We start from the raw sequence: 14472 nt of genomic DNA on the forward strand, positions 1-14472 counted from the left end.
CCATAGAAAAATTAACCAATATGAGTATATCATTTTCTTTTTAAGTAGCCTCCACACCCAGCATGGAGCCCAACTCGGAGCTTGAGCTCACAACGGTGCGATCAAGACCTAAGCTGATATCAAGAGTCCATCGCCTTAACCAACTGAGGCACCCAGACCCTCCAATGTGAGTATATCAATAGTAAGTGCATTTTTGTGGCAAAAAAAAAAGAAAAAACCAGCAAAATCAGAAAGTTAACAATGTGCAAGGAGAACAATTTCATAATTCTCAGACAAAAGACTAACTTCCTTAATTTACAAAAAGTGCAAACAAATTAGTAAGAAAAAAACTAACAACCCAGTAGAAAATTGGGCCGAGAATATGGATACTTTTAGAAATATAGATGGCCAATATACGTTAAGAGTATCACCTCATTTATAACTATGAAACTGCTAATCAAAAGAAAATAAATTGTTCACCTTTCAGGAAAGTGGAATTTGTAAAGTTTGATAATACCCAACACTAGTGAAAAAGTAAACACACTCATACATTAATGGATAAGAGTGTAAATTGGCACAATTTGGCAAATTGGTGGTAATTAAGATTTATAAAGCTGTATCTTCTTAACCAGGCAATTTTGTCTCCATGAATTTACCCTGTGGATTTACACCAAAATATGTTCAAGGTGATCACTGCAACATTCTTTGCAACAGAAAAAAATCAGAAACAACTAAAATGTCCCTCGATGGACCGGAGAAGAAGATGGCAGTAGATGAATAAATTATGGTATTTGCAGAATAAACTACTATACAGTCATTAAAAAGAGTAAGATAGCTTTCTCTGCAAGTACGGAAAGATCTTCTAAGATGGATTATCAAATGAAAAGGGAAGTTTGAGAAGCATATTATAGCATTATCACTTTTGTGCAATTATACATATTGCACCTTATATCTTCTTTTAAAGCTGGTGTTTGGGACGCGTGGGTGGTTCAGGGGTTGAGCGTCTGCCCTCCACCCACGGCGTGATCCTGGAGACCCGGGATTGAACCCCACGTCGGGCTCCCTGCATGGAACGTGCTTCTTCCTCTGCCTGTGTCTCTGCCTCTCTCTCTCTCTCTCTCTCTCTCTGCGTATCTCATGAATAAATAAATAAAATATTTTTTTAAAAATAAGAGAAATAAAAAGCTGGTGTTTTTCTTCTTAGATGGGCAGGTACAGAAGAGAGGCTTTTAGTTTCCGTTTATACCTTTCTGAACTGTTGGTACCAAGTCCAAGTAGCCACACCACCAGTTTTGGTTTTTTGTGCTTTTTAGTATTCTAAAAGAGCAACTACCATTTGTTTTATTTACATATAGTTACTGAAAAAAACTTTCAAAATACATACTCCAAAACACATAGTAGTAATTATGTAGAACTTTTTAACAGACTTACAGTTCTTTGCACCTCAAGACTCTGAGTCAGACGCCCAACCCCAGAACCAACCGCAGAAAAAATACCCAATCTCCTCTGGCACCTGGAGGCGTCGCCCACCCCCGGGACTACAACTCCCACGAGGCACTGCGGGACTGGCGTGAAAGGGCGTCGCCGGAAGTCCCAGTTACGTCCCGCCTCCAGGAACCATCCCTTCGAAAGTGTTTTTGGTGTTTGTTGGGAGTTGAGGGGTTAGCTTGGGGGGGGGGGGTTGTTTGCTTGTTTTTTAAGATTTTTATTTATTTATTCATGAGAGACACGGGGGCGGGGAGCAGGGACACAGGCAGAGGGAGAAGCAGGCTCCATGCAGGGAGCCCGACGCGGGACTCGAACCCGGGTCTCCAGGATCATGCCCTGGGCCGAAGGCGGCGCCAAACCGCTGAGCCAACCGCGGATCCCCGGGTTTTGTTTTTTGTTGCTTTTTTTTTTTTAAATCAAATGCTCTAGTCTTTAAGTGGCAAGGGGAAAAGGAGCTAAAGGTCGTGGAAACCAGAGGAAACCTAGAAGTTCTGACTACAAGCCCCAGAAGCGCCGAGCGAGAAGAGAAATTAGGCAGCAGATCGGCGGGCTCCGCGCAGCCCCGAGCGCTTCTCGGCCTGGCCGCTCTCCGGCCTCGCGGCTTCCCTCCAGTCTCGCGCCAGATTTCTGTCGTGCTAAACAAAATCGGCACTTTTCCATGGCGGTTTTTGGCGACCCGAGCTTTCATCTTAGGTTTAGTAACCCGGCTTCCAGAAACTGCCTTTACCCCTTCGTCTTGATTTCCCACGACGCCCCGCCCCGCCCCCGGCTCAGGCTCAGGCTCAGGCTCAGGCTCAGGCTCAGGCTCAGGCTCAGGCTGGGATCCCGCGCGCCACTGGTGCGCTGTTAGGCCTCCGCGCGGCCAGGCTCTAGCCCGCGTGTTCCCGCGGGAAGGACCGAGCCCGCCAGGACCTTAGCCTCACCTGTGTCCGCGTCACCTGGTCGTCCCCTCCTGGCTGTGAGAGCGAAGCGGGCTTTGGAGAGCAGTGCAGGATGTTGAAAGGAGTCTTTCTGTTAAATCAGACATACAGTCGAATTTGTGAAACATCCTTTAAAGGCTGTTGAAAAAAAATTTTTAAAAAAAAGGCTGTTGAAAAAAATAATAATAAAATAAAATAATAAAAAAATAAAGGTTGTTGAAACATTGCTTTGAAGCTTTAATCTGTGATCCCATTCCTTTTTTTTTTTTTTTTTTTTTTTAATTTTTTGTGATCCCGTTCCTAATAGTATAGGGAGGGATATGGATAGTGGGAAGGTTATGCGTGTTGGGGGAAGAGGGGTATGTGGAAACTATACTCAATTTTGCTGTGAACCTAAAACTAAAAAGGAAAGCTTTTATTAATTTAGGAAAGTAAAAAAAAAAAAAAAATTAGAAAAGTAATAGCAAGAACAGGAAATGTAGGACAGCCCGGGTGGCTCAGCAGTTTGGCGCCACCTTCAACCCAGGGTGGGACCCTGGAGACCCCGGATCGAGTCCCACGTCCCGCTACCTGCATAAAGCCTGCTTCTCCCTTTGCCTGTGTGTGTGTGTCTCTCTCTACTCTGTGTCTCTCATGAATAAATAAAATCTTAAAAAAAAAAGAGAACAGGAAGTGTAATAACCCATATTGAGCTCCTACTCTGTGCTAACAGTAAAGCTGGGGTTTGAGCGCTGCTGTGTCTGACTCCTGAGCCCATAGAGAAGAAAATGCATAAAAACGCTACATTAAATTATCCAGCCAGAATTTTGGTGTATTGGAAAATGCACACGACAAGGCTGTTAGGAGACCTGATTTCTAGCATCAGCTCTCCACTGGCTCCTTGTAGAGCCATACTTCCTTGATTTGTGCCAGAGCAATGATTCCCAACCGTAAAGGCTTCCCCTGAATCATCTGGTGACCTGGTTCAAGGCCAGCTTCTGCTTCAGGATATCTGGGTGTGGTTTGAGATTCTCCGTATTTGACAAGCCCCCAATGAGGTCCCTGTTGATCCAGGGATCACACTCCAAGTAGCAAAAGGACTCGCTCTAACACTGGAGCACTCTTATACTCAGTAGTTCTTTCCCCTTTAACTTTATGGCCTTTACTCTCAAGGAATTATGAAAGGATTGTCAAAAAGGAGAGTAAATAAAAATGCCTCTCTCAAGACACAAAAATAAAAAATAACTTTTTAAACTATGGTAAAAATGCCTCTAGAAAGATACACAAGAAACTCATAAGAGCATCTGCCTTCAGAGAGGGGGACTAAATGCCCAAGTATAGGAATGGTAGGTAAATTTTACTATATACTTTTATATCTGTGGAATTTTCACTATTCTGTATGTATTTTCCATTTTTAAAAAATTATTTATTTTAATGATCATAAAGTGGTTAATATGCCATTTGTTAGTAAACAAAGAAGTCATCAAGTTATTGGTTTCTATTACTCTAACAGATTTATTTTAAACAATAAAATTCATTAAATAGTCACTTGATAATGTTTGGGAAACAAGCACTTAAATATGTTACTGAAGGAGGTGCCTGGCTGGCTCAGTCAGTGGAGCATACAACTCTTTTTTTTTTTTTTTTTTTTTTTAGATTTTATTTATTTACTCCTGAGAGACACAGAGAGAGAGGCAGAGACATAGGCAGAGGGAGAAGCAGGCTCTTCACAGGGAGCCAGATGCAGACTCGATCCTGGAACCCGGGGATCACACCCGGAGCCGAGGGCAAATGCTCAACCACTGAGCAACCAGGCATCCTATGAGCCACCTGAGCATCCCAGAGCATGCAACTCTTGATCTTGGGGTTGTGATTTTGAGCCTGCATTGGGTGTAGAGATTACTTAAAACATCTTGTAAAAAAAAAAAAAAAAAATAAGTCCCTGGTATTTCAGCTTTTTTCCCCTTCTCAAATAGAATTGCAATGGAGGGGCAGCCCCGGTGGCGCAGCGGTTTACCGCTGCCTGCAGCCCGGAGTGTGATCCTGGGGACCGGGAATCGAGTCCCACATCGGGCTCCTTGCATGGAGCTTGCTTCTCCCTCTGCCTGTGTCTCTGCCTCTGTGTGTGTGTGTGTGTGTGTGTGTGTGCGCGTGTGTGTGTCTCACGAATAAATTAAAAAAGTCTTAAAAAAAAAAAAAGCATTGCAATGGAGCATACAGTAATCAAATCAGATATGATGATCACTTTAAAAAGTAGTGTCTTGGGGATCCCTGGGTGGCTCAGCAGTTTAGCTCCTGCCTTTGGCCCGGGCCTCGATCCTGGAGTCTCGGGATCGAGTCCCACGTCAGGCTCCCGGCATGGAGCCTGCTTCTCCCTCCTCCTGTCTCTGCCTCTCTCTCTCTCCCTCTCTCTCTCTCTCTATGTCTATCATAAATAAATAAACAAATAAATAAAGTAGTGTCTTAAGGACATGAAACTGGGCCAAATCATCCATGTGATAACTCCTGGCAGTAAGATCTGTGATTCTCTGACCCTATGAGTCCTGACTCCCAGAACATACACAAGGATCTTCTAGTGTGGCTACACATCAAAATCACTTTGTGAATATATCTATACACACACACATACATATGTATACAAATATACAGGGCAACCTGGGTGGCTCAGCGGTTTAGTGCTGCCGTTAGCCCAAGGTCTGATCCTGGAGACCTGGGATTGAGTCCCACATCCGGCTCCCTGCATGGAGCCTCCTTCTCCCTCTGCCTGTGTCTCTGTGCCCCCCTCTCTCTCATGAATAAATAAATATACATATGTGTATATACATATACCTACACACATACCAATGCTAGGACCATCCTGTAGTCTGAATTAAAAAGGAGGTTCTGTGGGTATGGCATGAGTATTTTGCAAAGTTTCTCTCAGTGATTCTAATGTGCAGCGAACCTACACTGAGGATATTAATCTGAGGATTATTACTCGGGCAAATTAATGGAATAAAAACAAGAAACTTTCATTATTTTTTTAATTTTATTTATTTTTTTTTAATTTTTATTTATTTATGATAGTCACAGAGAGAGAAGGAGAGAGAGGCAGAGACATAGGCAGAGGGAGAAGCAGGCTCCATGCACCGGGAGCCTGATGTGGGATTCGATCCCGGGTCTCCAGGATCACGCCCTGGGCTAAAGGCAGGCGCCAAACCACTGCGCCACCCAGGGATCCCAATTTTATTTATTTTTTAAGTAATATCTGCACACAAAGTAGGGTTGAACTCAAAACCCCAAGTTCAAGAGTTGCTTGCTCTACAGACTAAGCCAGCCCAGCATCCCCAAAACAAGCAATTTCAATTAATATTTTCTATGTCCTAGGCCCCCTTCTCTTTGGTGAATTCAGAAAATCATTTTGGTTTTGTAGTAAATTCACAGACACTATGTGATTCTGTGAAAGCCCAAGCTGCCAAATGAATGTTTGCCAAAAGGAATTGAAATCTAAGTATAGAGTAATACTCATGAGCAGCTTCATGGCTCAGCACAAATTCTTTGAGTACATGGTGTGTACCTACCACTGTGGAAGATCTAAAAAGAATCTGTTTTAGTGGTTCCTCACAAGAAACTTGCATTGCAATTAAAGAGACAAGATTGGGATCCCTGGGTGGCGCAGTGGTTTGGCGCCTGCCTTTGGCCCAGGGCGCGATCCTGGAGACCCGGGATCGAATCCCATGTCGGGCTCTCGTGCATGGAGCCTGCTTCTCCCTCTGCCAGTGTCTCTGCCTCTCTCTCTCTCTCTCTGTGACTATCATAAATAAATTAAAAAAAAATAAAGAGACAAGATTGAACTTGTGACTCACAGATCAAGTCAGGCCTACCAAACCATGTACCTAATAATACATGAATTAGCTGCCAACATTTTAAAATTGGGCAGCTAAATATTTAAACTTTACATAAAACTCTAGGCTTCTGTTTCCTTTGAGACATTGGAAGATCTGACAATTTGGGGTTCACTTGGCATTCCCAGTGGCAACATTTGCCTGGAGCTAAACTGGGACTACCCCCTTTAGATGGGGCCTATGCTATGGTGTCAAGGTCTCCTGACTCCTTGTTATTTGTTGACACTGAAGCCAAGTGTGAGTTGCCAGGCATTATTCACTCACATTTTTATCATAAAGAGAAAAGAAATATTTAGAATAAGGAAAGAAATATTTTAAAATATTTCTTGATCCCTATTTTTATCAAATGTGGAACAATGAAAGATAGAGAAAGAAGGCCCTATTTCAAGAAAAACAAGAGGAGGGCAGCCCAGGTGGCTCAGCGGTTTAGTGTCGCCTTCAGCCCAGGGCATGATCCTGGAGACCCAGGATTGAGTCCCACATCGGGCTCCCTGCATGGAGCCTGCTTCTCCCTCTGCCTGAGTCTGTGCCTCTCTCTCTCTCTCTCTCTCTCTCTCTCTCTCTGTGCATCTCTAATGAATAAATAAAAATCTTAAAAAAAAAAAAAAAAGAAAGAAAAACAAGAGGACATAATCCTTTGAGAAAATACAAAGTGTAGTATCAAGTTCTCTGCACTCACATTCTGATCCCTATACACATCTGAGTTTATGACCCATGATCTACACTGATTAAAATATATATGTAATATCTATCTAAGTAAACAATATATTCAAATATAGGTAACTGATTAAATATATGTGGTCTAGAGTCAGACAGGGATTCAATATCAAGCTACCATTTACCAGCCATGATCCTACAGTATGGGCCTGTGTCTTAGGTAGCCCCTCTCCATCTTTCTAAGGGTAGTGATGATAGCAAATACCTCACAGTTGATTTGAGGATTGAAAAAGGTAACATGAATTAACATGGTATCTGGTACCCAGTGACAGCTCCCTAAATGTCAGCTATTTTTATCCTGGCCAGGAGGTACTAAGGGGTGAGTTAAGAAATGGACAAAGCATGTTGCTGGGGAACATGTGTAGAAGGGGTGAGCTGACCAAGATGGGGAGAGAGACATAACTTATCCAGGTGGAGACAAGACAGGGAAGTATAGGCCTCAGCAAAGGCTCAGAAGAGATGCTGACCAGGCCCTGGATGTTTAAGTTATACAGTTGCAAAACAACTGAACTGCAGCATTTTCTTCACGTTTTAATTTTAAAATCTGAAGGTTTTGCTGGCTCCTGCTTCATTATGTACAATAAGTGACTGTAACAATCACTGTAGAGATTTTGGAGTTTTTCTCCACCCACAATTTGTCAAGAATTACACAATTTCAAGAATTTAAACTCTAACTTTGTCAGAGTTTTCCTTCAAGATTTTTTTAACTCTCACTGTAGGATGCTTGAACCTGGACACCGTTACCAGCAGTACCTCAGGACTACCACTAGAGGGACCAGAACCAAAGGAATCATCAAGCTTCCAGGTACAGTATTCATTTTACTAGATTTCTACTCAACATTCTGCATTAAAACAAAACAACCCACCTTTTTTTTTTTAACCCACCTTTTTTTGAAGCACCTTTCTTATTTTATTCATTTTTATATACTTTAAGAAATTTTGACTCCTCTTGAAGATAGAAAATTTAAAGAATCCCCAATACCCACCCACAAAACAGCCACTTAATAATGTTGAGATTCTTGTGTGTCCTTCAAATATTTGCAACTTATGTATAAACATAAGTTTTACATAACATAATACATATGTATTATTCTATTATTTCAAACCATGATTTGTCCCCTGACTACCACTCTGACTTCATCTTCCACCAGCTTCCCCTGTTACACAGACTGTATCCAGATCTTCAAACTTGCCAACGTGTTCCAGTCTCAGGACCTTTGCACTCACTACACTATTTTCCTAGACCACTCTTTTCCCACATCCTCCTTATTCAGATGTCAGCTCATTTGTCACTTCCTCAGGCTTTTTGTGACATCCATCAAATAACTATTTCTCAAATCAGTCTCTGTTACCTTTGCTTATTTATGTGCTTGCATACCTACTCACTACTAAAATGTAGTCTTTATGTTAGCCAGAGCCTTGGCTGCCTTGTTTACTTCCATATCCCTAGATTCTAGATCATGTATTAGGAACTTAAAAGTATTGTTAACTAAATAAATGTAAAGGTGTTATACATACTATCCTGCAACTTGTTTTCTCATTTAATGTATCTTGCATAAGTTATTTTTACATTTGTGGATGAACTTTATTCTTTTATTTCAGTTATCTTAATTTTAATTTAATTTTTTAGGTTAGATATTGACATGGCTCAAAAATAAAACAATATAAAAAGGTATTCAGCAAAAAATCTCACATTCACTTCTATCATCTACCTAGTTCCCACTTAACGAGATTATCATTTGCATTCGTTTGTTGTGTATCCTTTTTTAAAGATTTTATTTATTTTTATTTTTATTATTTATTTATTTATTTATTTATGTTTGTTTATTTATTTATTTGACAGGGAGAGAGAGAGAGCACAAATAAGGGGAACAGGAGCGGAACAGGCTTCCTTCTGCTAAGCAGGAAGCCCAAGGTGGGGCATAATCTCAGCACCTCAGGATCATGACCTGAGCTGAAGGCAAGTGCTTAATGAACTGGGCCACCCAGGTACCCCTATTGTGTATACTTCTTTATGCAAATACACATATTCTTATTCATATTCTTATTTTTATTTTCTTCCCTTTTCACACAAAATAGTAACATGTTATGTATACTCTTTCTATACTTTCATTCATTTAACCAAACACAAACCCATAATTTACATGGATTTATTTTACTTAGCACTCTATTAATGGACTTTTAGTTGTTTTCAGTTTTTAATGATCTTTTTTCAATTGTACTGTTACAATAATTATTTTAATGCTCAATAAATGTATAGCAGAATCAATCCCTGGAAGTGGAATGACAAAATCAAAAGGTGTTTGTATATTGAATCATAAATGATCTTACCAAACCTCCCTCCAGGAAGATCACCTCAATTTATACTCCCAACAGTGTACAGGAGTGCTAACCTCCCCACACTTTTGCCCGTGATAACTATTGACTTGAAAATGTTTGCCAAAAAAAAAAAAAAGGAAATGTTTGCCAATCTGATGGATGAAAAATGGTTGCTCACTACTGTTCTGATTCTCATTTCTTTATTTACGAATGAAGTTGAACATCTTTTGTATTTTAAAAATAGCTTTATTGATGTACATCTTACATATCATATAATTCACTCACTTAAAGTGTATTTAGCATATTTACATTAGGCTCCCTGTTCAGCAAGGAGCCTGTTTCTTCCTCTCCCTCTGCCCCTACCCTGGCTTGTGGGCATCGTATGTATTCTCTCTCTCTCTTTTTTAAAGATTTTGTTTATTTATTCATGAGAGACAGAGAGAGAGAGGCAGAGACACAGGCAGAGGGAAAAGCAGGCTCCATGCAGAAGCCTGACATGGGACTCCGGGATCACACTCTGGGCTGAAGGCAGGTGCTGAGCTGCTGAGCCATCCAGGGATTCCCTCTCTTGTTTGTTTGTTTGTTTTTTAAGATTTTATTTATTTATTCATGAGAGACACAGAGAGAGACAGAGGCAGAGACACAGGCAGAGGGAGAAGCAGGCTCCATGCAAGGAGCCCAAAGCTGGACTGGATCCCGGGAATCCAGGATCACGCCTTGACGCTCAACCATTGAGCCACCCAGGCGTCCCTCTGGTGCTTCAAATTAATAAATGCCAGTTGTGGTCTCCAGTTAGTGTGACTATGGAAAATTCTCTCCTGTATTTCCAAGTGCTGCATGGAGGTGAGGTGGTCCTGACGAAATCTTCTATAGTTTATAAATGAGGAAACAGGGGCAGCCCGGGTTGCTCAGCGGTTTGGTGCTGCCTTCAGCCCAGGGTGTGATTCTGGAAACCTGGAATCAAGTCCTGCATCAGGCACCCTGCATGGAACCTGATTTTCCCTCTGTGTCTCTGCCCCTGTGTGTGTGTGTGTGTGTGTGTGTGTGTGTGTCTCGTGAGTAAATAATTTTTCAAAAAAATTTTAAAAATAAAAAATAAATAAATGAGGAAACGGGTACAGAGAAGTCACTGAGTGAGGAGCTCTGACTTCTTCCCATGTTCTTTCCATTGTTGCTCCTTGCTCTCACTACTCAAGGTTAAAGAAGTAGCAATTCTCCCTTGGAATCTATCCTTACTGCCCACATCTTTCTTGCCTTTCTTTTCTTTTTAAGATTTTATTTATTTATTCATAGACACAGAGAGAGAGAGAGAGGCAGAGACACAGACAGAGGGAGAAGCAGGCTCCATGCAGGGAGCCGGATGTGGGACTCGATTCTGGGTCTCCAGGATCACACCCCAGGCTGCAGGCGGCGCCAAACCGCTGCGCCACCGGGGCTGCCCTTGCCTTTCTTTTCTATCCCTTTTTTCCCATTTGGCAATTCAATAGGCTCGAGTCCAATTAAAACATTTCATCCACTTATTTTATTTTTTTTTAATTTTTATCTATTTATGATAGTCACGGAGAGAGAGAGAGAGAGGCAGAGACACAGGCAGAGGGAGAAGCAGGCTCCATGCACCGGGAGCCCGACGTGGGATTCGATCCCGGGTCTCCAGGATCGCGCCCTGGGCCAAAGGCAGGCGCCAAACCGCTGCGCCACCCAGGGATCCCACTGCGCCACCCAGGGATCCCCATCCACTTATTTTAACACATATTTATTGGATCTCTGATATATTTCAGGCTCTGGTCTAGGGTCTAGAAACAATGGTGAACCAGACATGGCCGTGACCCTGGTGGCCAAAGTGAGGGAGATGAACAATTTTGTTTATTTTTTTCAAGAAAATATTAAATCGTTTATTGATTACACATGATAATGGACTATACACAAGCTTTAAATTTTTTATTTATTTTTTTTTTTTATGATAGGCACACAGTGAGAGAGAGAGGCAGAGACACAGGCAGAGGGAGAAGCAGGCTCCAGGCACCGGGAGCCCGATGTGGGATTCGATCCCGGGTCTCCAGGATCGCGCCCTGGGCCAAAGGCAGGCGCTAAACCACTGCGCCACCCAGGGATCCCTATACACAAGCTTTAATCCCATCTATCATTTTATCTGATACCATACTTCAATTTAGATATATTACATAGGATGTGCCAACAATCATAATAACCAGATAAACTCCAGGACTTTTCTTGGGTGACCCTTTTAATGGTGAACTCCAGGTCACAACACATCAACTGTCAGTTCAACCACACCAAGGTTTGTGGAGACAATGGCTTCTGTGCCCAAGCAAGTGGCAAATAAATTTCGAATGGAACCTGGCATCACCCTGAAGGAATTCTAACTTCACACTGTTGGGGTAGTTTACCAAGATGGCTTCAGAGTAGACTAACTTTACGCAGCACATTTAAAAAAAGACACATTTATTCAGCGTCATGATCAGACTATTACATTTAGCAATCAACAGCACGGGTGCAAAAAAGAAATCTACATTAAAACCCTTTGTTGGAATGCTTTACACGTTCCACAGAACAGAAACTAAAATAGCCTGTTATACAATTAGTCACAAATACAGTCCTCAAGTATTTTGCGCATACACATGAGTTGTCTAAACCATGTCTTCTTTGTAGCAGCTAGGCCCTGCCACCACTGTGCTTGGCTGAGTTCACAAATCTGTTGTAACCTGTAGCTTCCCTGTCACTTCTCTGTCTCTCCTCTCCTGCTAAGCTTTGTTTCCTAGCAGTAATTGAAACCTTCTGCCACTGCCATAGCTGCTGCTGCTGCTGCTGCTGTTAGAACCGCCACAGCCACCTTGGTTTCGTGGTTTGGCAAAGTATTGACCTCCACCACCATAGGGGCCAGAGCTTCTGCCTCCAAAATTTCCTCCTTTCATGGGTCCAAAGTTTGAGGATTTATTGTTGTAATTGCCAAAGTCGTTATAGCTTCCGCCACCTCCAAAGTTGCTACCATCATTACCAAATCCGTGATAGCCATCCCCACTGCCATCATATCCACCACCACCTTGACTGCCACTGAAGCCACCTCGACCACTGATGTTCCCTCCACAGCCAAAGTTGTCATTCCCACCAAAACCACCTCCACGACAACCACCAAAGTTTCCAGAACCACTTCGTCCTCTTTGGCTGGATGAAGCACTAACCATCTCTTGCTTAGATAGGGCTTTCCTTACTTCACAGTTGTGATATTTTTCACAGTATGGTATTTTTTTATGACAATCTTGTCTATAGAGTCATGGTCATCAAATGTCACAAAAGCAAAACCTCTCTTTTTGCCACTACCTCGGTCAGTCACAATCTCAATCACTTCAATTTTCCCATACTGTTCAAAATAATCTTTTTTTTTTTAAGATTTTATTTATTTACTCATGAGAGACACACACAGAGAGAGGCAGAGACACAGGCAGAAGGAGAAGCAGGCTCCATGCAGAGAGCCCAATGTGGGACTCGATCCAGGGTCTCCAGGATCACGCCCTGGGCTGAAGGCAGGCACTAAACTGCTGAGCCACCTGGGTTGCCCTCAAAATAATCTTTTTTTTTTTTTTTTTTTTTTTAAGAATTTACTTATTCATGAGAAACACAGAGAGAGAGGCAGAGACACAGGCAGAAGGAGAAGCAAGCTCCATGCAGGGAGCCTGATGCGGGACTCGATCCCAGGTCTCCAGGATCACGCCCTGGGCCGAAAGCAGAGGCTCAACTGCTGAGCCACCCAAGTGTCCCTCAAAATAATCTCTTAAATGATGTTCTTCAGTGCCTTCTATAATGCCACCAACAAAAATCTTTTTCACAGTTAAGTGGGCACCAGGTCTTTAAGAATCTTCTCTTGAGACAGCCCTCTTTGGTTCCACAACTCTTCCATCCACCTTGTGTGGCCTTGTATTCATGGCTGCATCCACCTCTTCCACGGTGGCATACGTGACAAACCCCAAGCCTCTAGAGTGCTTGGTGTTTGGATCTCTCATTGCCACCCAGTCCGTAAGCGTTCCCCATTGCTCAAAATGGCTCCTCAGGCTCTCATTGGTTGTTTCAAAGCTCAAACCTCTGATGAAGAGCTTCCACAGCTGCTCAGGCTCTTTGGGAGACTCTGACTTAGACATGACGGCGCTGGGAGGGGAGACTTTACCGATGCTTATTCGGTGGCATCCAGGGGCAGAAAGAAAGATGAACAATTTTAAAGTTGAATAAACACACATAGGTAATTTTTTTTTTAAAGATTTTATTTATTCATGAGAGACAGAGAGAGAGAGAGAGGCAGAGACACAGGCAGAGGAAGAAGCAGGCTCCATGCAGGAAGCCTGATGCAGGACTCGATCCCGGGTCTCCAGGATCATGCCCTAGGCTGAAGGCAGCGCTAAACCACTGAGCCACCAGGGCTGCCCATGGGTAATTATTAATGTGATAGTGGCAGAAATGAAAAGGACAAAGGAGAACATAATTTAGAATTGGGGCACCAGGGAATACCTCTGAGAGGAAGTAACATTTAAGATGATGCCCAAAGGCCAATAGGACTGAAGAGGAACAGAGATGAGCAAAGACTCTGAGTAAGAAGATGCTGGGAAAGACCAGTGTGAATAGAACACCATTATAAATGAGCACAGCCTAGAGCCTGCAGATGGTGTTAGAGGACTAAGAGGGATACAAGGCCTTGCTAGCCACAAGGGGGAGTCTGGAGTTTATTCCAGGAGTAATAGGGAGCCATTAAAGATTTTGAGCAGAGGATTGACAAGATCCAATTTGTGTTTTCGATTTTTAAAGATAAGGGGCACCTGGGTGGCTCTGTCTGTTAAGCAGTCAACTCTTTGTTTCAGCTCAAGTCTTGATCTCAGTGTCCTCAGATGAGCCTCCCTCTAACTCGGGGCTTAGTGGGGAGCCTGCTAGAAAACACTCTCTTCCTCTCCTGCTGCCCCTTCCTCTGCTCTATGTGCTCTCTCTCTCTCTCTCTCTCTCTCTCTCTCTCAAATAAATAAATACATAAATGAATCCTTAAATTTTTAAAGATCCGAGGTGCCTGGCTGGCTTAGTTGAAAGAGCATATGACTCTTGATCTCAGGGTCATGAATTCAAGCCCCACATTGGCTGTAAAGATTACTTAAGTAAACTTTTAAAATAAAAAATAAATTTTAAAAGAGCAC

General features: G+C 42.5%; 1 protein-coding gene and 1 pseudogene across 4 annotated transcripts in view; both read right to left on the reverse strand.

The window, feature by feature from the left end:
- The window catches only part of DNAJC12 (DnaJ heat shock protein family (Hsp40) member C12), a 52397-nt gene extending 49988 nt beyond the window's left edge, over positions 1-2409 (reverse strand). The window contains exon 1 of one of the 4 annotated variants that reach the window (XM_077894701.1): positions 2391-2409. The gene's annotated coding sequence lies outside the window, so the exon portion shown is untranslated. Of the gene's footprint in view, positions 1-1410; positions 1541-2390 lie in introns of those variants that run through there. The other 3 variants (XM_077894698.1, XM_077894699.1, XM_077894700.1) reach the window with 3 other exon arrangements.
- Positions 2410-11391: 8982 nt separating this feature from the next.
- Positions 11392-13471, reverse strand: LOC144311816 (heterogeneous nuclear ribonucleoprotein A1-like; annotated as a pseudogene).
- Positions 13472-14472: the final 1001 nt, after the last annotated feature.

The sequence above is a fragment of the Canis aureus genome, chromosome 4 (assembly GCF_053574225.1).
Source record: "Canis aureus isolate CA01 chromosome 4, VMU_Caureus_v.1.0, whole genome shotgun sequence".
Lineage (NCBI taxonomy): Eukaryota > Metazoa > Chordata > Mammalia > Carnivora > Canidae > Canis > Canis aureus.